The sequence below is a fragment of the Pagrus pagrus genome, assembly GCF_965226575.1.
Source record: "Pagrus pagrus genome assembly, chromosome: 13".
Taxonomy (NCBI): Eukaryota; Metazoa; Chordata; class Actinopteri; order Spariformes; family Sparidae; genus Pagrus; species Pagrus pagrus.
This window is the reverse complement of record NC_140197.1, coordinates 16,686,047-16,711,461: the sequence shown is the minus strand read 5'-3', so window position 1 is coordinate 16,711,461 and position 25,415 is coordinate 16,686,047. Positions and strand designations below refer to the sequence as shown.

The window sequence follows — 25,415 nt, the reverse complement described above, 5'->3', positions numbered from 1 at the left end:
CACAGGATATAATGCTATCGGTGCAGCAGGCTATTGGTTATGGAGGTAGCAGAGCCTGCGGCACACTGGTGTCCATTCCAGATTTGAACTGCTCATATGTGGTGCTGATTCCTCCCATCTGATTACTTTATTCTTTCCCCCCATACTCTCCTTTTATTCGTCGTTGAGGGAAAGCGGCATCTGCATCAGAAGACTTGTGTTACTCTGCGTGAGACTACTGAAGTGTTCAGTAGTCAGCATGTCAAATTCATACTCAAAACAAACAGAGGGGGGGGCAGAATATTATCCGAGTAACCGCTAACTGCTTCTAACTGTAGCTGCTGTTAGCTAGTTAGCTTGATTAGCAGCGCATCTATTGGTCCAGACGGAGCTCAGAGCAGCGGGGGAGTCCGTTGTAAACATAACGTCAATAAAACTTTAAAACCTCGTCCATCAACATTTCCGCCTGAGTCACACTGATACATTTTCATCCGCGTCGGTGGTTGTTCAAGAATAAAGGCAACAACTCTGATGACCCCACACTACTTATGTTTTTTGTTTGTTTTGATTGAGAGGCCCCTCGCGGCAGAAATCACATACTGTGTGTTAATTATGTGCCAAGAACAGGATGAAAGATCACTTAACTGTAAATGATGTTATGACCGGTTGGCTGTGGGATTAATTTTCTCTCTAATTGCTGCTCTTGGCCGAAGTTATAGTTGGAGTTCAGAGTACGGTCACTGGTCCTCTCTACAAGTCCGCCTTTCTTTGACTGAAAACCACATTGTTGTAGAAGGTGCTTGATGACGCTCTACTGACCCCTCTAGTTTTTCACTTGCAGAGCTCTGTGGTCAAATTAGAAATAATACATGTGCAACGTCTGGTTATACTTTTAAAATATAGCTAGCTGAGTAACATTTCATGTAATACATTTGGACTACCAGAAAAAGTCAGGTGTCCTTTGTCGACATGATAAAGATTGGTGAGGTGAATAATAAACACACAGTCAGCTTTGTGAAACAGTTGCAGTTTGGTAAGGTTGAGGCACCAAAAATAAGTACCTTAGCCATGTGAGTTTAGATACCTATGTGAAAACGAGGTCAGTGCTAACTGTTGGTTCACACAGGACAAAAACCCCACTCCTGTGTTTGACCCATCCCATCACTGCTGGACTCAGGTGGGTCACCCACACTAGGGGGCACCCCCGTCCCTGCCCTTCCAACATCCCGAGTCTGCCACTGCATCCCATCGAACCCCTGCAGCCTCCTCCCAACATGGACCTTTTTGTTTTTTATACCACATCACCTAACATCCACAGCACATCAAAACATCACGCTAGAGGGGTGCCTCCAGAAATGCTGCTAGAGGGATACCCTAATGCGTCATAGTTTGAAGCTTAGGCCAACACTGGCCAAGCTGCCGTATTTGATGCATTGGAAATGAGAACAGGCTGAAATACAGACACCGGATCTGCATTCTTAATGAACATCAAATGAAGGCTGCATCTTGCCACTCTTTTACTACATCTACTTGTAATGACTCCCTTTGGTTTCTTGTTCTCCTCACATTTACTTGCATCTTGCCTCTTCTTTTGGCAGTGGTTTTCTCTTATCTCCCTGCTCGTTTCCTTTCCTCCGCTAATGGATAGTTAACACCGTTCACCTTGATGAAATGCGCAACTCATTTGTGTAATCCACCCATGGACCCATGAGAAGGTGTGGAGGCTATAAAAAAGCTGACTGCACCTAGCTATGAGTAAGGCTTCTCTTGTGTATGTGTGTGCAGCTGAACAGAGGAATAATGACTGATTCACTTCCAACCCTCTCATTGTGTCAGCAGCTGCTTCTCTTTGATGTGATTATGAGTGGGAGAGGAAGAGAAAGACTGAGATGGAGAGAGACAGTGTACATCTGGAAGAGAGAGATAAATAAGCAGAGAGAATATTAACACTCGAGCGTGGATTGCTGAACAGGTGTCACCTCTGAAAATGTAAGCAGTAAAAGCCAAGTAGCCCCAGGTCCCTCGGGGGGCATGTTGCTCAAGCCCGTGGCCAAATAAAGTTGTTTAAATGACAGAAGTGTGTTTGAGTTGCTTTCAATATTGATGCATCTTGTGTCTACAGCATTTCACTATTGTAAATACACACTGGAAGCTGAGACAGAAGTCAGACATGGTGTCCATCCATTATTGAGGATGCCATTGAGACGAGATAGAAAACACGCTGCTTCACTGCCCGGCGAGGGAGCACAACGCCATATCCTTCCTCTGGGTTTCATGGATGATGAATAACATGCTGGATTAGTTTGGGCTTTTCATATTTGGCTCTTGTCTCAACTCTAACCCATACCCTAGATAGAGTTATTGCAAATTACTATACCAAGACGTTATCTTGCCTTTCAATATGAAAAATAGTGGCAGAATCTCTGCTCTAGCTTAGCACCATCGATCTGAGGCATAGGAACAGAGTTGTGAAAGATGAAAGCACACGGGGGTGTCCAAAGTGAAAAGGTTTTTCTCTCTGGAGTGCACACATTCGCTCCATACGTTTTTTTATTTTTTGACAGATTCAGAACAGATTTCTGATTTCAGCTGGAAATCGCTGCCTCGACATGAAAGGTCAGAGAGTTCACCCAGCATATTAGAATTCATCCCCTGGGGACCATAAGCATCCCCAGCAAATCCAATGGAAATCTGGCCATTAGTTTTTGGCATCTTATGTAGGAAGCTGACGATTTGACCCGAGGGTATCCCCTGAGGAAAGCTCTTGGAGTTTCCAAAATGGAAATGGTTCAAGCATGAATGCAGAGTACATTTGGGTAATATTTCTTCAGAGCTCAACTGACATACTCAGTACGTTTCCCGAGGAAATGCATTTTGACCCTTGTTCTGAAAACACTGGGTCGCTATAGTAGTGCAAAAGCATATGCTCATGGGTGCAGTATGTAAGAACCAACCACCTATCAAATTCATACACAAAACAAATAGGGGGGAACATATCAATAGAGTGACCGGCAACTGCTGGAAACTGTAGCTGCCGTTAGCTAGTTAGCTCAGTTAGCAGCGCAGCTAGCAGTACGAACCGGGAGTTCGGACCACCAGAGGAATGTTGGTGGACAGTGGTCCACCGCTAACAAAGGAGCTATGGACCTGGACGAGCTGGGGCTAGCTGGTTAGCCTGCTAACTTCAGTAGATAGACTGCAACACAAGACATAGATGTCATAACGACATATTACCATACTGTATTATATAATGAAGTCTACGGATTTTCAAATAAAGTGAGAACCACCAATAATTAGGCCTCAAGTGTTTTTCCAACTTTTTGTCGGTGCTTTAATTCTTGTGCTGCTTGTTTTAATGAGCAAAGGAACAACACTGGAACATGCGCATCTTTAATTAGGTGCTTTCTTTAGTTTTGGGAGGGCACTTCTAATCTGTTTCTCTAGTCAACGTGAAACCTTGTGTGTTTGTGTTTCCACATTGTAAGCTTATGTGTTTGTTTTAGGCCTGCAGGGTGCAAGCAAAAACATGTCCAATTTGTGCACTCACGTATCTTGCAAGTACATTTTACAGTGAGTGAGAGCTCGTAGGATGTGTTTTCCTCAGCGGGTATGGGTTTGTCATGTGTGCTCTCGTGTCCTTACATGCCTACTTACTGTGCTTATTCATGATCAAGTGTAATGCAGCGCTCTTTCTCCATTGAACTTGTACAGGGAGGAGCAGGATCAGCCAAGTATTACTGCTGAAAATGAGATGTCACGCTCAGCTCACTTCAGGGCAGCAGGCCGGGCTCTCCCTAACTGATTTAGACTGTCTGTGTGGGTATGTCGATGCTAGTGTGCGTGCGTGTGTGTGTGTGTGTGTGTGTGTGTGTGTGTGCCAGTGAGCGGGCGAAAGAGTACTGGAGGGAGAGAAAGAGAGAGAGATAAATAAAGAGAGGCAGAGAGGAAAAGGACCAATAGAGAAAGAGAGAAAAGGGAGCTGTATATGTCAGTTTCTCTGACAGTTATTTGTGCAAATTATTTATAGATAGGCAGTATGTTGTGTACTGTCGGCCTCAGGTGTGCTGTGACAGGTGTCCTGCTCTGTGACTGAAACAGAAGGATAGGTGGCATCTCATTATACTGCATATAGTGCCACTTACAGACCAAGCCATCTGTCACCTTGTACCTTTCTGATGCATCATTAGCCATTATTGTCACCCTGCTTATCTGCCTCGGTAATGTTAATTTAAGTGAAGCACAGCAGAAATAAAGTCAAGATAGATAGATAGATAGATACTGTAGATAGATAGATAGATCTCTTTGGTCTCAGCCGAATTATTTGTCATGCTTGTCATGCGCCCGTTGCGCATTTCTTCACAGTCGTGATGCAGAGAAAAATCTGTATGCCCCTGAAAACTCTCTCTCTACTTCCCTCTTCCTTTCTCACCTTTTTCTCTCCGTCTGACTGTTGTCTCAGCTCTATTCATCCACGCTGCCACTCCCCTGCCTTTCCATTTTCTTTTGAAATCCTTTCATGCTGAGTGATGCATTATTTACTGTTATTTTTCTATTCGCCTCAATCTAAATTATACATATTTTCTAGCAGAAGGTATTTCTTTTTAACACCGAATGTAATGGGATTTTTTTGTTTGTTTTTTCCTTAGACATGTAAGGACACTTTTGAATGTTATTATTAGCGTGATTGCTGTTTATATATCAAACTTGAATTCCATTTACTCAGTCAGATTTGATGGTTTTACACAGTGGTGAAGCAATCAGATCATTTACCGTCACCACACTCACTCTGTAAATACTTCATAACAAGTAAAAGTCTGTCAGGAGACCTTTGTTTTTTTCCTCTCCATCCATGTTTTTAAAGGCTCTTGAAGAAGCTCCTCTCTCCCACAGAAAACACTGCTCCTGAAACACCTCACCAGTAGCCCCGCCTTCAATTCTGTGACTTTGTGACATCACACTACATCTCTGTGTCACACATTTGCACAATTCATGCCTAGCTGTTATTTTGGTGTATAAGTATTGATTAAGCACAGCTGCTCTATGGTTTTAGTGGTGATGGGTCATGCGTGTGCGAGCTGACCAATCAGAGGAGACTGGGTATTTGAGAGGGGGGCCCTTAAAGAGACAGCAGCTAAAAAAGATAGTATTTAAGATAATTTAAGACAGCAGGAGAATAAAGTGCTGCAACTAGTAATTAAGGCTGCCAGACAAATGCAGTGGTTTGAGATCTGCCTCTATGTTGTAGAATAAAAGTTTAAAGTAGCATGAAATTTAAATAAATAAAGACAAGTACCTAATTTGCGCTGAAGTACAATAATTTCGAAATGTTTTGTTTGAATTAATTGTTTTCAATGTGTTTATATCTCTTTTTATTGCATGATACCCAGTAATGTGAAATTCATCAGGATTTTTGCATCTTTAAGCATCTTTCTTTTTTTCCTCCTTTATTTCAGCTCCAGGCCCAGTTTTGTCTCCCTGGCAGAATCACTGAAGACCCGTTGCGAGTCCAAGAAGAGCAAGAAAACTATTATTCTGTACAACTTCAACCGCCTGCCAACCTTCGGAGAACTGTTCACCAGAAAATCTTCATAAAGGATACACAGCGCTGAGCAGAGAGCACTTTTGTGTCTTGTTAAAGATAGCCGAGGAGTGTGAGGAGGCAACGACGAGAGGAATCAGGTAGGAGGTTCTTTTTTGCAAAGATAATTTCTTTCTTATTGTGTACTGGGCTGAGGTTCAGTGTTTCCAACATGGACTCCTCTGTATGACTAATGGCTGTGTTTCAGTAACTCATTCACACATGTGTGTGTGTGACTGTGTGTTTTCCCGAGGATACAACCAGCATGTCTGACCTTTATGTACCTGCAGTGTCAAATACACATACACAAAGCACATACCGGTAATTATATAATCATACGTGTATGCAACAACACAACCTCACTGAAGTGCTTTGCTTAACAGCAGCCTCATCTTTCTTGCCGAATGTGTGTTTCCATGTGTGTGTCACAAGTGCTTCTTCAGTGCATGTGCGTGAATATGCGCGAGGCTTGTGGCACACCGTTTAGCAAAGGGGTGAAAGCATTAATCAGTGTCTTCACTGGCGTGTATAATGCCATCTTCCAAGCTTTTATTGCACGTATTTTACTGGCAACACTGTCATTAGTGCTGACAGTACTTCACTTACCTCAGCTGTTATATTCCTTCTGGGTGTGCATATGTGAGTGTGTGCTGTGTGTGTCGGGCAGGGATAAAGAAAGTAAAGGGATAAAAGAAGTAATTGTTGTAATTATTTCATCTCCGTCCTCTCTCCGCCTACTGTGCTAGTGTGGAGCAAAATCTCACTACTCTGTGACGAATTTAAAGCAGAAGAAAGCTCGATTTATCCACCTTCATATTCATGAATATGTGGTGATCATATGTCATTATGTTAATTGCTATTGTCAGGAACAGACTCTGTGTTCCTGACGATAAGGAATCACAAAAGAAGGGAGGTTACACATGTAATCATTGTCAAATGTATCAAAAAACTACACGTTTGAGCATGAGCAGTGCCATTAAAAAAAAAAAGAAGAAGAAAACCAACAATATGATAAACAAAAATGAATATTTTAGGATGATGCTTAACACTTTTTGGGAACATGACTGTCCTGTATTTATTTTGTTTTTGCTGCCCTATTCTATCTGTCAGTATCAAGTGCCATACATCATTTGATTCAGGAGAACCTTAAGTTTCAGTCTGGTTCATTTTTAGTCCCAGTCTTACATTTGCTTTGTCTGAGAATGGATACATTTACCAGAATTTAAAAAGCAAAAACAGTTATTGGCAGAAACTACGAGGGTTTGCTTGATGAATCACTGCTGCAGAGCATGCAACGTTTGTGATTCCGCTGTAAAGCTGAGAAACTTCACTTTACATGAATTTTTAAAGCATACGTGTAGTATTATTGGTTCAAAAGTTATCAAACACTTAGAACAAAACCTTTTTAGCCGGCGGCGGCTGTCTTTGAAGGCTGAGTAACGTATATACAATCACTGATGCTTCAAATCCTCGCCCTTGTACGTTGAAAGTAGATCCTATTACAGTTTTTGTAGAATGGAGAATTCATTCACAGTCAGCTATTGTTTGATTTGATACAGTAGCTGAACATTTGTGATAAAAGCGAAAAAAAGCCTGGACAAAAGAGAATAAAAGAGTAAATCTATGGTATTTGTAACATCTGACTCCTGAAACACACAGCTCAGGAGCATCACAATACTGTATACCATACATCACACTGTATAATAAGTATAACACTGAGGTGAACACAGCTTTGTTGTGTATTGTTTATGAAACTGTGACAACCAACTGGAAGATGCTACATCACTGCTGACACAATTATAATCAGGTAAACTGTATCCACTACACTGTGACTATAATTAACCAACACAGCAAATACAGTAAAGGATAAATATATCAGCCAAACAGTAGACTTTTTGCAATATATGCATGCGCTTTGGTGTTTTATATAACTGCTCATTTACTATAGTCTCCTCTGTGCAATAAATATTGTAACTATATCTAAATTAGTCTTGCAATTTGGATTGCAAGAAGCAATTATGCCTGCAGGGTTGAATTTGAATTATCTCTTTCCATCTCTGAATCAAAATATGTTTTTTTGTTCAGATCACTTTCACAGACTCAGCGGTGCCACTCACAGTCAAAAAAATATACCGAAATACAGATTTGACCTTTAATATGTCACCGTGGAGCTAATTTACAACCAATAAATGAGGCAAACAGAGTGATTTGAAGCTTATCATATTTACTCAACTAATGCCTCCCTCACCTGTTTTTTTCTGTTCAGCTGTGCAGTGGACTTTTCTGAAATATAATAATGTGCACACAACGATTCGTTTTGCTCAATGTCAGACATGGCTTCAAGTGTGTGCTGGACATAAACTCATATGACTCCTTCCGTGCAGCACCAGTCACTTTGAATTTGAGGCTCTCTGCTGAAAGGCTCAAACGTGGACATCAATCAAATAAGGTTGAAGGCGGTGTTTATCACATGTAAGACATTGGCAGTCTCCTTCCCCAGCTCTGCTGTAGGCAGGGGTCACTAGCTGAAGGGCTGGTGCGCTTAGTCTATGCTGTGGCATGACAAAACCACCCAGTCATTGAAAGGGGACAAGAAAGAACCAAGGTTAACCCTCAAAAATGAAAGTAACAGGACAGTGACTTCACAAAAGCCACACAGAAGGCAAGTGAAGACAAGGGAAGGGAAATGTATTTATATAGCACATGTCATACCCTGAGGCAACCCAGAGTGTTTTACAGATTACACAGGCGAAATCACAAGAAGGAAAACAATAAAAGGCACAGAAATACAATTAGAATGAAACAATAAAAGCAAACTGCAAAAGCAGACTAAGTAAATACAATAAAGAGCACACAAAACAACAATATAAGAGAAACTAACAAAAAGTTTTATATAGAATAAGAATAATTAAAAGCAATGGTCAACAGGTCTTAAGGGTGGATTTAAAAGTAGTTGGCATTGTCTCAAGTGTTACCTCCTCAGGCAATTTGTCCCACATTTGTCAAACCTTGAAGGCAACTTTACCATATTTAGTTCTCAGTCTGGGAATAGCCACTAATCCAGATTCAGCCAACCTGAGAGGTCTGTGAGGTTTGCACAGTGTCAGGGGGTCTGACAAGTATCTAGGACAAGTATCTAGGACCTAACCTGCCATGTATGGACACGCGATACAATTTCAGAGTTAAATCTCTGAGTAACAGCTAATGATCTGAGAGCTGGAGTTGTATGTTGAGTTGGGGAGGGAGAAGCTGTGGGAGAGACTGGAGGAGGGGGGATACAGCTGCCACAGCAGTAATAACAGCTTTACTAATTGAGATATGAATATATTATGGATGTAAAGTGGAAAATGAGACCTTCCCCCCCGTCTCTCTCGTTCGTCTCTGAGTAAATATGATGTGTTATGCCATGTGAATTTACGTCATATAAAATCAGCTGTGACCTGCTTAATCAGTTACTGTGACCCTGTGGAAATGTATACGGTTCGTCACACAGTTACACAGTGATATTTAAAGGCTTTTTAGCCCACTTGTGAAACTCAGGCTCTGGGGATGGCACCGTCACTTATCAGTCACTTTGGTCTAATCCGGTACAGAAGCAGAATGTCCTCTAGGGGCCTTTTATTTTGTTTCCGAGACCGACAGGAGCACAAACAGGACGTTCTGATCCTTTTGTCGAAACCAAATTCACAAACCAACAACATCTGGTGATTATACAAACCACATCTTTACAGGATGAGTAGGCTACCACATACAGGGGGTGATAAAGAGACATGATGAATGTAGAACAAGACTCTTTTTGTTTTTTTTTAGTGATGATTGCAGTTAGCCAAAGGCGCTGACATCATTCCAATCATGCTCAGGAGATAATATTCAGACAGTAATGTTGTCTCAGTTTAAAAAAACAGAAACTATTAACCGTTACGCGCTGTTATGGGAGGCAATTATTGACTTACTTGATGAGATTTAGGGATACATTAATTTTGCCCTTCTCACAGACATTACCAGCATTGCTAAATGATGTTAACACTTCAGGTGTTTGCATATGGCTGCTTCCAGTCACATGTTGGCTGTGCTCCTGGACTGCTGCAGCCTTTATGTGTCAGATGTTTTATGTCCTTTTGTTTTGTGGAGAGAGGTGCTCGTTTTCCACAAACAAGGCAGGAAATTGAGGAGACAGGAAAAGAGCTTTGGATTTTTCAGGCCTCCCAGTTGTTAAGGGGAATTGGTGGAAATGTTTTTCAGAAACAGCGGTGTCTGTACAAATGGAAAGGACATGTTGACATGCATATTAAACCTGTATTATGTCATGAGATGGTGCCTTCCAGCTTTAGCTTTAACGTCCAGCAACGGGGAAAGGTTATATACAGTTCGGCACATAATACGGTGTGACATTCTGAAAGGTCCATCCCAAACCATTAAATACTGTAGAGCAATCAAGCTACAGTGTTTGGCCATATTTGAGATATGTGGCATTAGTGGTCGCTTCTGTTTGCCTATTTAAACAGGAAGAAAACTGAAACTCTTGTATTCTATAAACTTTTTTGAGGAAGTTCATCCATATGATGACTGCAACCTTTACTGATCTGCCTGCACTGAAAACTGACCAGACTGACTGAACTAGTTGAGCCTTAGCTGATGTTTTGAAATGAGCTGCTTGCTTTTAGTGTAGTTGTATGTTTAGTGTACTGCATCGTCAAACCCATGGCGCCATACTTAAAACAATGGCAATGACAGCGTGACACAGAATTGTGAAAGGCAGCGTAGGCATGAGGGAGCTGTTGCACGCCGACACAGTGCAACACACATTACTCACTGTATTTATTGTCATCAAAGTAAACTAAAAAAAACAAAAAGGAAAGTTGATTTTTAAATTCAGAGCCTTGCTTAACGGAGATAACTAGCTAATGGCAGCTAGTTGCAGCCAGAGATAGCAACAGCAAAAAGTACAGAGAGCAGTAGTTAGCGGTTACCCCAGTGATCTGCTGCCGTATATTTGTTTGGAGCAGCCTAACCTTTGACAAGTGGTCCTTTCTTACACGTGGAGCCTATAAATGCACTCTGAAACCAATTTCCGCAAAGTGAAAGCAGTTCTTCGCAGTACCCTCACAAACAAATAATCAAATCTGCACAGACGTCTTCACTACATTCAAGGTGAGTTCAAGACAGTACATGTGCTGTTGAGTAAAAGAGGAACCGACCAAGCAGAGAGTCAAAATGTAAGCCGGTGTCTTTGTGGGACTGATAGTTTATCGCAATGTCGTCTCGTGTGCCACAGCCCAAGTGTCTGCTCACATTCCGATCCATCCCATTTAACCATCAATCTAACAAATCCCGCTTTAATTATGAGCCGTGCCTCCTCCTCCCCCCAAACTCAATCAGAACAAATAAAAGAGCCTTTTCAGCTATAATGGGATTATCGATTGGGTGGCAGCCTAGAACTGAGACTTTGTGTATGTTTGTGTCTGGCTATCTGTGTGTGTGTGACAACTATGTGTGAGTGCAGAGCAGTCCGGAAGTGATAAATGGAAAGTCATTGTGTGTGAGAGAGTGTGTGTCAGCGTTGTCTGGAGTCTTGTCTGTGTGGGTGCTGCCAGTGAAGGGCTGAAGGGAAGAAGCATTAAATTACCTCACAGCTTGAGTCTCATCAAGAGTGTGACATGTTTTACTGATGAGTTCTGAGCTTATTTTGACTGATATCCACCAAAACTTTTATTACTTGGCTTTTACCATTATCGCAGACGTCAAAGTGGCTGTAATATGTCCTGTGAGGGCACTTCTCGACTTTAATGATGGCTAAGAGTTACTGCAGCTCGCTTTAGATTTGATTGCCATCAGTAAACTTGCATTACAGATAGCTGGGAAACAAATGGCACCCATTAATTACCTTTTAATATCCAGTTAATTTGCTTCATTGGTGAGTGACTCATATTTCTCCATTTTTCATATGCAGAATTCTACTGTTTCAAAAGTGTTACTGAAAACATCCAGCCACTAAATGTGGTGATCCATCGCACCTCTTCCATCGCAGCTGCTGTTGTTCGAATCATTTGCCCCCTTAAGTGGTTGCCAGTTTGCCAAGCTAACATTGCTGAAGCTAGCTTGCAAAATTTTGACTGTTTTCCCCACACAAACTGGCAACTAGCAGACTATTGATCGCTGACAAAAACACAGATACCATATGACGTTATACTATTGGCTAACAAACATTGTTAGAAGTTGGAACCAACCGTCAGAATCATTTTAATCATTTTCAATCATTTTCAGTCAATCAAGTCCTGATTCAGAGGTTACAAGAACACTTTCTTTGCTTTGCACACCCTGTCATGGTTTGGTGTTTCAGTTTATTTATTTCCTGTTTTATTTTGTAGGTTTCATCCTCATGTGTCATGTTTTGGTTTACACCTCTTGTCTCTGTCTTTATCCCGTCTCGTTTCACTCTGACATCCACAAAAACAAAAGGCAGGCAATGAAGGCAACAAAGCAAGAAATACAAGAGAGCAAAGCTAAACAAACACAAATCAGGGAGACATAAGGAACAAGGGCTGCGACGCAGGTAAAACACGAGTAGGAAAACAAGACTGGGAACAGATGAGAAAATACAAAGAGTTACGGGCAAATGAAACACGGGTGAGCAGGCAAAAGGGGTGGGAAAAGACAAAGACATGAAAGTGCAAACAAAAACGTGACGCATGAGGATAAAACCTACAAAGAAGTGCAAAGAAAAAGAAGGAGTAATCTGGTTATTATTAGACGCATCATGACGTGCGTGTTAAACTTTGTATATTGTATTATGGCATGCAAGGCGTATAATACTTTCCCACTTTATGTCTTCTTCGGCTGTCTTGTCTTTCATTCACTACCGTTCAGTTTACACACGCACGTCTCAGCTTTGATTAAAATTCAGCAGTGATGGAGGAGAACGAGATATAGAGCAGGAAGCGAAGACAGTGAAATCCACCTATCCACACTCACACCTCTGTACTTCTGTCTGCCACCTGTTTTACTGTCTCTCTAGCTTTCTTGCTAATAGGCTGCCTATATTTTCACTCCTCTCCATCTGTCTGTGAAAGACAGTTGCTGGTCATACAAAAATAAACTAATAAACACTTAGTTTCGATATTTCTCATCTCTCTCGCTTTCCCTCTCTCACTGTGTTCCTGCCACTCCTACTCCTTTTTTTGCGGTGGCAGTCAGTGTGCCAGTATGCTGTGTCTAGCATTTGCTAATCCTGCTCATATTAGGTTACGTCACCCGGACCTCTCCTCCCTTGGTTCAGTGTTTGCGCCGTTAGCGAGCTTATGCTTTGAGTCTAGCTGCCACGCAGAAAAATGGTGAAAAAGAAAAAGAAAATCTGTCAGGATGTTGTTTGTCGCTTCCCTCTCAGTTCCTCTCAATCCATTTGTCAGTCCGTCTCTGTGTTTATAGATGTTTCTGTGTTACTTCACCCGGTCCCGCGATGTGCTTTTACTTGCATGGGTGCATTCAGAACCACAGAACAGACGGTATGGTGCACACATGCTTAGATAGGCCCAGTGACACAGAGGCGAACATGCGCTGAAGATGTTTCAGTGAAATTGGAAAGAGAGTGATACTTTTCTTTCATGGTGTGTCATGTTTCATGTTTTGCTCCGTCCTAATTCTCTTTCACTTGCTTAAATTCATCTTTTTAACATCACCTCATGCTTTTCTGGCTCCCAACATCCTCCCTCATTCTCCCTTTCCACTCTTTTGAAGTGTTAATCCGCTTGCCAGGTCTGTTGGCTAATGAAGCTCCATCCTTGAAGTAATTATCAGTGCCTTGTGTGTGTTACAGTGCCAGCAGTGACAGAAAAAGAAACCAAAGAGAAATCGCAATTATAACTGTAATTGCAGTCATATTTCAGCAGAAGACAAAGACAGTCCAATATGGTTCTCAAGTTACAGTATATCCTACAACATACAGGAACTATCTGAGCAACTATCAAACTTCTGGATTACTCGCGCAGGAAATATATGCAGGGAGGAGAGAAGCGAAGAGAAGAGAAGAGAAGAGAAGAGAAGAGAAGAGATTGGGAGGAGGAAACAATTGGGACAATTGAAAGGAAACAGAAAACAGAACAGAGGAGACATGAAAAGACATCGTGGCTTTGATAGCGTTGGTACAAGTGGAGAACATTGCAAAGCATGAGAGTTACACGAGCCTCATTTTATCCGTGCTAATCTACGCTGACATTCACAAGACCCTGTTCTCCACCAGATGAAAACATAACATTTTCTAACTAACAGAGGAAATGGGAAAAGAGGCCCCTTACCAGTCATTAATAGAAAGATAGGTGGTTTGTTGGATATTGGTTGCATATTTAGTAATAAAAAACAACAACACGCAGTTATACAACCCCTTCAAAGTTGTTCTTAAAGTACATGGCCAGTTTGGTAACATCCGGAAAGATATGTATACCGACGTGGTTCTCGTTGCTCTGGTCCTTTAACTAAATACAGTGCGGTCTTGTTGATGCACCGTAGGGATATCCAACAAACCAAGCGAGTGGGAGAACACAGGAGAAGAAACAGCAGAGAGAACGAGACGTGGCCCATATGCAGCGAGGAGCCATACATGTTGCATAAGCTGACCCATCTAGTGCTGTAATCAGATCAGTATGTGTGCAAAACAAACTAATCCAGAAGCAACAACAGCAGCTCAGCTAAAAAAGATAAAAAAATATAATGATTGACAGTCAAAGGGTGGAGGCAGAGGAAGAAGTGTCTTTGAGAAATGTGATCAAAGAAAGACTGAAACATCATTCAGACTATTCTCCCATGGTGACTTTGTGCATCCACACCCAGCTTGGGGTTTTCTTGGAGTGTGCTTGTTTCATGGGGGGATACTCCTCGCAGCAGGGAGAAGTGTATTTGTGTGAGTGTATTTTTACTGTGTATCTAGTATATATATTTCATGAGCGCTATGACCTTTCCATGTAATCTGTAATGTTTACTATTCTCAGAAAAAGAGGGAGGTCTGTGGGGGATGGGTGTGTATGCTTGGAGATTATGACCATATACTTGGATGGCTCATGAGAGAGGGGGGTCATGGCACAGGCATATAAGAGCCACCCCCACCCCACCATACATGGCATTGGAGCAAAAACCAGTGGTAGTTGTGTATCTCTCAGTAGTCAGTTTGGATCTCTTTGTAGTCATTTTGCATTTCTTTGTAGTCGTTTTTGCTTTTATTTGTAGTCTTTGTTGTTGTTTTCCATCTCCTTGCTGTTGTGTTGCATCTTTTTGTAGTTGTTTTTCATCTCTTTGTTGTCATTTTGCATTTCTTCATAGTCTTTGTAGTTGTTTTGCATCTCTTTGTTGTCATTTTGCATTTCTTCATAGTCTTTGTTGTTGTTTTGCATATCTTTGTAGTAGTTTTTGCATCTCTTTGTAGTTGTTTTGCATTTCTTTACTGTTGTGTTGCATCTTTTTGTAGTTGTTTTTCATGTCTTTGTAGTTGTTTTGCATCTCTTTGTCGTCATTTTGCATTTCTTCATAGTCTTTGTTGTTATGTAGGCGTTTTGCATCTCTTTGTTGTTGTTTTCCATCTCTTTGCTGTCTTTTTGTATTTTTTTTTTTTTGTGTCACTGACGTCAGTTTTGCATTTCTTTGTGGTAGTTTGATGGACTTTCCAACAAGAAATTTGTAGTCACGTCAAACAGAAGCTGACCCCGTGGGCCCCTGGGCCTGTGCCTGTTTGGCCCGTTCTGTAATCCTTCCAGTCCAATAACTCCTTGTTCACATAGATTTTGTTGTAGGACTGTTCAGCTTCCGTGACAGTTAAGTCCACTGTAAGGATCAGAAATGTTCTGTGGTTCGTTGTTCAAGCTTTTTCTGTTTCAGTGAGGTTTCACTGACACTTTGGGCACCTGTGCAGTCAAAGGTGTAGTGCCGATCTACAGTATCACTAATATCCAAGAATTCAGAAGGTGTCATTAACGTAAAACTGCTGGTCTTTTCTGCCAGTTTACCGCTGTGGGGCTATCTGACGTATTTTGTTCTTTGTTGTTCTTTGTTCTGTGCACACACAGGTTAAGTATTATTATAATTCCTACAGTCTCAATTTTCTGTCTTCTAATAAAGGGATGATATGTTTTCGAGCGAAGAGAGCAGGAGTCAATTCCCTGCCCTATGGATTGATATGAAACCTGATAGAAATTAATCAGAATGGGGCTATTAATAAGATATCGACTGAGAGGCTACTTTAAGGCTACTTGAAACTATTACTGTAATAAAAAGGCAGTTTAGAGAGAGGTCCAACGCTGATAACTCTGAGGGAATCTAAACGTTTGAATAGAGTGTGCTGATTTCCTGCCACTTTTAGTATCCTTTAATACTTCCTAGACCATGTGCTGTCATTTGACATCCATTGGTGTAATAATGAAAGATATAACTCACCTAGTTTTATCTTACAGTTTAGAAACATCTTGGATGATAAACCCCTGCTTCAAATTTTCATCTGAAAAAAGAATTGGTGGAAAGTAACTAGGTTCATTTACTCAGTAGTACAATTTTGATGTCCTTTACTTGAGTAGTTCTGTTTTATGCTACTTTCTACTTCTACTCCACTACATTTCAGAGGCAAATAATGTACTTTTAACTCCACTAGTCTAGAAACAGTGTGATGTTGCAACTTTAAGTATGGCTTTGATTATTTTTCCACCACTGCAAAAAGGCCTCAACAGTCATCAAACTTGTTTATTCAGTGTCAGTGTTGTGACAATTGTTGTGTTATACTGCATACTGTATACGTGTGAAATTACATTGAAGTGATGCTATAGCAACAATTTAGTGACTTTCTTTGTGTCTGACATCTGTTTGAACAGAAGGCACTGCTTATAGTCTCACAGTTCTCCAGGATTTTTCATCCTGTTTATGACACGAGTGGCAGTCAGACGTCACTCTCAGATGTTCTGTAATTCGTTTTGTTCATCTCATTCCATTTGATCTGCGCAAATAAACTGCATGCTTAGTCTACAACTTGCAAAAGGATGACTATGAGACAAATTGCAGCCTATCTGAGCACAGTAAAAACTCCTTTGAACTAGTGAATGTCTATTCACATTATTTCTGTGAAGGATTACGCTTGATACTTGCAGAATCTTAAATAATAAAAGACTCAGGACCGCTGTACTGATGTGCTCAGTAAACAAACAAGCGACTCAGCTCGGCGTACAAATACCAGATTCTCAGATGCTGACAAGAGCGCGGTGAGCTCTGTGAAGAACTGAACTGAGGTGCCACTTACTGATTTTGAGTTCAGCTCCCAAGCGACGCCGTATTTCATCCAACCTTTTGCTCCGTGCTGCTTTTCATGCCGCTCTCTGCTGCAGCCGTCTGCTCAAATAAGCAACTGTGCCATTTAAAAAAAAGTTTGGATGCACAGTATTTTTAGAATAGTTACAGGAAGTTATTACTGGGCCATAATTTGTGTGGCTGTGTGTACGGCCGGGTCTCAATTAAGATGCTCACACACGCGCGCGCGAACACGGACTTTCACCACCGCCACACACACATCCATTGCCAAGAAGATGAATCTGGAGCACTAAATGAGGAACAGTGTGTCGTCTGAGACCTAGCCCTGTGTTATTTTAAACCTGGGAAGCATGTCAGGGTTATATTATCTAGGTAGCCTAGAATGAGAGCGACCTGTTAGCTACTTAGCACATACTACACACTGTATGGGTTGGTAAATAGGTGGAAAGGCCTAAAGGTTGCTTCAAAGACAGTCCAACTCAAAAACTTACCCCAAGTCAAGGAAAGAAAAAAGATGGAGGGACAAAGCAGTTGTTTGTTGTTCTAGTTCTGAGGCCCACACTTCATAAAATATAGTCATGATAACTATCTCAAATTCTTAAATGTCTCTTCTTAAAAAATCTTAAATTCATTGTGACAGCCTATCATATCAAACCAGTATAAAAGAAGACCATCAATGTTGTACTGTGCTTGTTAGTAGCAGGATCGAAACAGACATCGTGCAGCCCTGTCGGATTTATTAGCCAACAGAAGAAGCAAGGTTCTTCATTAATGCTTTGGCAAAAGGTTTCAGCCGTCTCCACGGTAACAGGACGCTATCCTCCAGCCAGCTTGTTTAGTTACACAATATACCATCCAAACCAGTGGTGGATGTTTAAGGGGCAGGGGCAAAAAAAAAAAATGAAAAGGGCATCAGCTGTATGCAGTGGGGCACCAGTATGCAGAAAGTCGTATATAGTGAAGAGAGGGCACTTGACTATGTTTTGTCCACTGGAAGGGCACCCTAAAGGGCATCTACCATAGGGGCATCTGAGGTGTCACGTTCGCTGTTTTTTGGAACATGGCACCCTGAATGATGTCCTCAATTGTGTTGTTTTGTCCACAACCCAAAGATATTTAGTTTACGGTCAGAGAGCAGTGAAGTAACAAGAAAATATTCCCATTTAAGAAGCTGTAATCAGAGAAGTTTAACTGTTTTGTCTTAAAACAGTTGATTAATTTGATAGTTGACAACTCATTTTTCATTGCAGGTTTAAACCTCAATAATTTTTTATTCTTTTTTTATGACATATGTCATTATGAGAGACACTGGTGTGCAACACAATATCTGATTTAAATTCAATCCCTGGGAAACCTATGGGCACACGCACACTTCTCATTGGAAAGTAGTTAAATTCAGCCACTTTAATTAAAGACATTATACTGTGTGCTTTTGCTAAACTTGGAACTCATGTGTGCGCAACTGAGACACACTTGGCTTACAAAACGGTGAGAACGTGGCAGCGCTCATTACCGTTGCAGTCAGACGTGTATGAAACCATTGTTCTCACAACCGAAGCCATTGTTCTTGCAACCAGCTTCTGTTTCTGTATGATCACAAGCCATATGCTGATATGCCTACATGCTCGTACCATGGCGGCGGAGAAATGCTCTACCGTCGCCCACAGAGAAAATTCGAGAGAGGACAGGAAAAAGTAGATAGATACATAGATAGATAGATAGATAGATAGATAGACAGACAAGTGCTAGCTCGCCAGCTTGTGTTTACTTGAACTCCATGTACATCATCCCACCTAGAGTGGCTGCTGGACATTGTTACTGCTCTGAGGAAAGGTACAGCCACTGATTCCCTCATTTTAAATTGGATCTCCTGCTGTGGCTCGCTGGAGGGTGTCAGCTAGAAAAGAGAGAGACAGAAAAAAAAAAATCCAGACATAATTATGGGAGCATAGTCTAACCCCTGCCAAGCTGTCAGAGAGGTGAGAGAGCGATAGAGACAGAGAGAGCTAGAGCGAGAGTATAGCAGGTAAACTGAAGATGACGGCTTCTAAAATTTCCAAAGCAGCCCAGGGGACAATGGGAGTTATAATGAGGCTTGCTTTTGTTATCTGTCTCCAAGTGTCGACTCAAAAACAGCTGTTTACTTTCTCCAACATTGTTCTTTGTCATCTCGTGCTCTCTCGCTGTCTCTCCTCCTCCCTCGCTGTTTCTCCTTCTCTTTATCACTTTCTCACTTTCTCAGGCACTCGCGCTCTCTGTCTTCTCGCACTTTTCCTTCTAATCACAAAAGCTTTCCCTCTTTCCCACGCTTCTTTTTCACTCTGCTTGAAATATTTTTTCTCATTGTGTCTTTTTATCCAGCACTGCTTTCACTGCTTCTGTTCTACCTCCTCCTCCTCCGACCCGCGACCCATTTTCACCATCTGACCTCGTCACCTTAGTGATGCAAGGCAGATGAAGATCTTTTGCTCCCTATGTATATGAAGAAGAGAGGGTCGCACTCAGGAATATGTCTTTTGATTAATTCATTTAATCATCCGTCTGGTTTTCAGCCACCCGGCCTTCAACTACCTCCCATTCACATTTTATCTTTGAATCATTCATCTCGACATCTCTTCTCCCTGTCTATAGCTATTTCCCTCGCACAGGCACCAGGTCACACCTTTTGTGTGCTGTCTGTCAAGCAAGCAAGATGCAATATGTGCAGATAAGTGTTCTGTATCTCCACAGAGTAATCAAAGAACTCCCTTTTGCACAAATGTGTTTATATACTCTGTGTATTTATTAGATAATCACTAATTTGCATGATGTTTTCATTTTCAAATTATTCAAAGAGACATATTATGCTCATTTCAGGTCCATCATTTTATTTTGGGTTAGTAGAATAGGTTTACATGCTTAAAAGCTCAAAAAGCAGGAAATCATATTATTGGTATGGTGGCCACTAAAAAGGCAGAAGGCCCTCTCTAGAGTAAGTGTTTGGTTTGTCCATTCTGGGCTACTGTAGCAACATAAAGGGTTGATTTCAAGGTAACAACGCAAGAATTCTTGGTTTAAGGTGATTATACACTAATGAAAACATAATTAAACATTTCTGCCAAAAGATCCTCCTAAATCCTACACACTGGATCTTTAGGGAGAACATTTATTTTGTGTAATTACTAATGAAACGTCAGCGAAAGAGAGAAAAGGTAAACATATTGCCATGAGTTTAGCTTCCCAATGCTGGCCCCTGAAATTCAAACCTTTTTCTAAAGCTGTTGTGGACTATCAAGGTTTTAAACCTCCCCCAGGGTGTAATTTTGATTGACTTACCTGAAATTTTCTTTCTTCAAGTTTAACTCTGCACTCTGGTAGAATCCAGTTTGATTAAAGTGCCTTTCTTTAGCAGAAGCCTCGCATTGGGCTGCTTGCATCAGACAAAGAATCTGCTTTCAAGTGGGAGACTAATGAGACCCGGTTCAGAGTGGAGCACCCGGAGTAAAGAATGAAGAGACGGAGATATAGTGAGAGAATGACAGGTGAGACGATCAATTAAAGGGGGGGAGGCAAGGTTAAGAGAGGAAGTCGAGGAAGGATGGAGCGTGGTGGGAATGGAGGCGCGGGGAGCTGAAGTGAGAATATAAAATACTGGAGAAATGATTTAATAGTGAGTGACCACATGGTTGGGGTGAAAGAGAAAGAGGGAGGTTGAAGTGGTGATAAATCTTTGAAATGTAGTCCCAGGCTCAAGTATTTGCAGCACTTGCATGCCCGGACAGTGGGGCGCATACTCACCTGGCATTGTATGTTAAACTCTTCACTATCTTATTTGTCAGATTTTTGTTGATATGGCTTATTAAAGCACTTAAACAAGTGTGTGTGAGAACAATGATAAGCAGACAGAAAAAAAAAATACAACAAGAGAACTGCCTGCTTGTTTTTTTGTCTGTGTATCCACATCTTTGTGTGTTTTCCGCAAGGCCTTTCAGCATCGAGAGATACCTCAAAGAAAAACAACTCTTCCACAACACACAAGTCTCCTAATGTTATGTATAAGCTTCTCTCACACACACTTGAGCACACACACACACACACACACAGGTTTATATCCAGGTCAGTGTTTCTGGCCAGCTTGTAATGTTGACTAATCTTGTGTACCGAATGTGTGTGTTTGTGTGTGTGTGTGTGTCCATTTGAGAAACAGTGAGTACATTAAAGCATCTACTCACATCTGGAGCTGCTGTTTAATCCCAGAAACAAAATGTACTCTTCTAGTTTAACTCCCAATGCGTCGTGTGTGTGTGTGTGTGTGCATGTAGCATATAACAGTAGCAGGAATAGAAATACCCATTTGCAGTTTTTACATTTTAACATCCTCCTGTAATTGCACACACTTCCAATTGTTCTCATTGTGGCATCACACTTAACTTGATTAGGAGCTTCACTTGTGGCATTTTACTATGTCGAATCTGAGACATAATTACCATGAACAAACGAGACCACCCCAAGTAGAAGGGCTGTGTATCTGAAGCTTAAGCTTGGCGTTGTAAATGCACAACATAACACAAACTCATATGAAGCATAGTTAGGTTTAAGATCCATGCTGCGCTAAGAGTGCTAATAACTCTCCTGAAATACTTTTGATTTCATAAATATTTAAAACTTTGGGATGTGCTGATTTGACCCGTGCTCGGTTCTGCTGCCGCGTGCTGCATTCAAGCACCAAGGGAGGGATAAAATGAATCATTAACTTACACATGCACCATCATGTATTTCCAAACTACCAACAGAATTAAACATTGTTAAAGCTCATACAATGTGTAAGATATGGTGGGATGAAACTTTAATGAGTCCCTTGGCGAAAGTAGACTGTGGCGGCAGCGAGTAGCAATGGGATAAAAAAAGAAGGGACGCAGGAAAAAATTGGGCATTTTCCGCGAAACACATTAAATGTCAGAGATGACTGATAGGCAGGAAGGAATCTGAGAGGTTTGACGTTGCTGTTGTGGTACAGAATCCACACGGTCTAATTATTCTGAATGGAAAAATGAAAACCAGGGACTGAGGCTTGAACCGGCTGCGTAGAAAGTGTTGAAAAATCTCAGCTCTTTCCCCCGAGAGACCAAGCGAACCACCGTTGTTGTTCCTCGGGGCGGGCGAGACAGGTGCTGATGCATGTGGACTCTCACATGCATTTGATCTCAGTTTCAGCTCCGTGCCGGCGATTTTCCAAGCGCTGCGATTGTGGTTGACAAATCTTGTCGTTTTAAAGATGGTAATTGGGGGAAGTGGCACTTAGTTAAAACTCCCAGTATGAGATAATACACTTCTCTGCAGGGGGGCTACGCTTCGGGGACATCAGGGGAGACAGCAGGAGGGAGAGCGAGCAGGGAATATGGGAAAAGTAGGGAAAGATGGATAACCTCTCAGGAGGTAGCTCTGACGCAAAGGGCTTTTTACTTGTTGAGGATATTATTTAGTTACATATATGCCTTCAATGGAATATTTTCAGCATCTCATCCAGGGTTTGCCGTGCACATCTGGTTATGCAGGTGCAGGTGCTTTGACTCCAAAAATTCTTGAACCCCTTTCAACTGATGATGACATATTACAGCCTCAACAGGATTGTAAAGGACTGACGAAAGACGGCATTCTCCACCTTTTCATCTTTTTCCCACTACGATTAAGACACGCAGCAGTGACTATACTGTGGACTCCTGCACAGTGAGTGAGGTGTTAGAGTCTGTGCATGTGTGAGTCTTTGTATGTGTGAACACACTACTGTTTTCTTCGGAGTTGGATGGAAGAAGGTGTTGTGTGTCTCTCATTTCTCACATCACCTTCCCACCTTCGCATAAACACAAACCGTTAAAAATGTTGCTTTTTTTCCTTCCTTCTTCGAAGATGTTTGTAAATGTTTGTGCGTGTTTGACGTCAGCTGTCACCTCAGTCGGTCCACTGGTAATACATCTGAAAGTGCCGACACGCCTCCTGCAATTAATCTTCCTTTGATGCAGTTATCAAGTTGGACTATTAATGTTGCACTCAAACGTCTGCATCTCGTCACAGATCTATTGCACCCCGGGCCTGTTTATTTTCCATTTCTTGCGCCTTTTTATCTAAATTTGAGAACATTCTCCCCCTTATCTTTTCTCTCTCTGCCTTGTTTTCTGTGTAGTTTATCAGAGCCTTGTTTTCTCTGCTTCCTTCTCTAATTGCATCTCTTCATCTCTGCTCTCTTCCGCCCTCTTCCTTGCCCCCTCTGTCTTTATCTTCTCTTGGTCAACCCATCCTTTATTTGCTCTCTCTTTATTCCTTTCCTTCTCTGCTGCTTTTTCTCTCCTCGCCTGCCTCGCGCCTCTTTCTCTGTGGTGTAATATGTGCAGTAACCTATCAACCTATCATCTGACTCCTTGGGGACGGATTTCCTTGACCCCAGAGCAGAAAGTTCCTTCTCACTGTCTTTAATTCTCACGCGCTGTCGCTCTCTCTCTCTCTCTCTCTCACACTTCCTGTCTCTCGCACACGTTCCCTGTCTCAGAGCCATGGGAGAGTTTCATAACGTGATCTGTCACAGCTCTTCTCATATCTGGTGTCAAGCCCTTTGTTCTCTTTATCAGCCCCGTTCCTCTGTTCCCATGTCCCTGTTTCACCTCTTCTCTCTGCCTCCATTTTCTTTCCCTTCCCACCACATCCCCGTCTACATGCCTATTTATATGAATAACTTTGAATCTATTTTGACACTCACTACCACGCAGTACTGAAGGGATCAGCATTTTTGCATGTGCTGCCTTAACACTTAACACCAAGTAGGAAGACCAAGTCCCAAGATTTAACATGTACCACTAAGAGGCTGCTCACATTTGTTTTCACCATCCATTCTGAGTCATCTGATCACAAGTGTGATTGGATCTCACCTCCCAACTTATATACAAATACACATTCATGTATCAGTGTGATAAAGGGATATGTTTTTATGCAAAGGTTAACAAATAGGTCCAAATGGTTAAGAATATGTTCATGCAGTTTCTCCTAACACAACAAGTCTCGAGTGTTTTTTAAAGGGAGTCTGGTGACTTTCTCCATGGAAGACAAGAAGTAGCCTATATTAGTTACTGTATATAGTATTTATAAAATTCGACATGTTCACCATCAATATGTTACATTCTTTAATAAATGTTCAAACAGATGAGGTAAGACGCACTTGAGACACAGAAGCAGACAGGCTTTTACAAGGAAAGAAACATCTTGATGTTTTGTATTCAATGCCGAATTTACAAGAAGGCACCGATGATTTTGAATTTGCCGTAGCTGTTTCGCAAAGTTTGTTAAGATTTTTTTTTCATGCAGCTACTCTTGAAATCATACGATTTGTAAGGGAGTCTGGGGATATTTCCATTACTATGGTTAATGCATTCAGAAACATCTGCTGCTAACATCAGCAAGTTAAGAGAGCCCAAGCACCTAATTTACATTAGCGTGAACCACCTGGAAATCAGACAGCTTTTTGTCCAATATGATTGTTGTTGTGGTTTGTTTCTTGTTGTCTCGCGAAGAGAGAGAATAATCACAGTTCATTTGCAAATGACTCCATTCTGTTTCTATTCACGTTTTGCACGGTGTTCAAACTTTTTGGGAATCGGTGTTGTGAATAATAACAATACTGTAATAAAAGCCAGGTTTTGAAAAATGATGAAATTGTTGGCAAAACATTCGTGGAATAAACGCTAATCAGTCAGTCCTCAGTGAGTCAGATTTTCTTGATAGAACGCACATCTATTTACTACCGTTCATCATTCCTTAGTAAAAAAAAAAATCAAAGCTTCTAAATAAACAAACCTGGTGAGATCCAAGAATGATGTCTGAGTCATTAACACCATGCTGGGTATCACACAGTGATACTCACATTTCCAGATTTGGCCCTCCGCGAGTATAACCAGAGTAAGCACAAGGATGCATATCGTCTTCACCAATAGAGCTGACAGGAAGAGACGGGGACAGAACCGCCAACGAGCCCATTAATGGACGACCACCTGAGATCCACCCTGTAAAACATCACAGCAGGGACGAATTTTTAACTTTAACATGGGAATGTGTCATGAGAGGTTGTGGTTTTTTTCAATCAGTAATAACAGTGCTACAAATTCCCTGGTATACGTTGCACCTGCGTCATCTGCGGTATCAAAGAACACCATTCATTTCGTCAGTGCCCGGGTTCAAAATAAAGAAGGCTTTGAGTTGAATCTGCACTACTTACAGGAAACAATAGATTGTAGATGAGCATTAAAGCCTCTTAGGCAGATTCTTAGACACTGAGCTGATGTTCTTAACTCTGAGCAGCTTATAAGCACAAATGTTAAAGCACCACTCATATGTCATTCTTTTCTTTTTGCAACGCCTGTTGTTAAAATGAGATAAAATCTATGTATCTATCAGTCTATTTATCTGTTCTCATATTGTGTCAGTCTACCTGCTTTTCTTGTCTGGTGTGATGCGATAATACCAGCAATCTGTGGGTCACTGTGACATTAAGGAGCACTGTTACATAAGGACAGGGAGTGACTAGCTTGATAGTTTACGCTTTTATGTAATTTCTTCATTA

At 41.4% G+C, this 25,415-nt stretch overlaps 1 protein-coding gene across 1 annotated transcript in view; it reads left to right on the top strand.

The window, feature by feature from the left end:
* Window positions 1–25,415, top strand: part of elfn2b (extracellular leucine-rich repeat and fibronectin type III domain containing 2b) — a 66,722-nt gene that overhangs the window by 16,477 nt on the left and 24,830 nt on the right. Inside the window, exon 2 of the mRNA XM_084370940.1 lies at window positions 5,433–5,658. The gene's annotated coding sequence lies outside the window, so the exon portion shown is untranslated. The remainder of the gene's footprint in view (window positions 1–5,432; window positions 5,659–25,415) is intronic.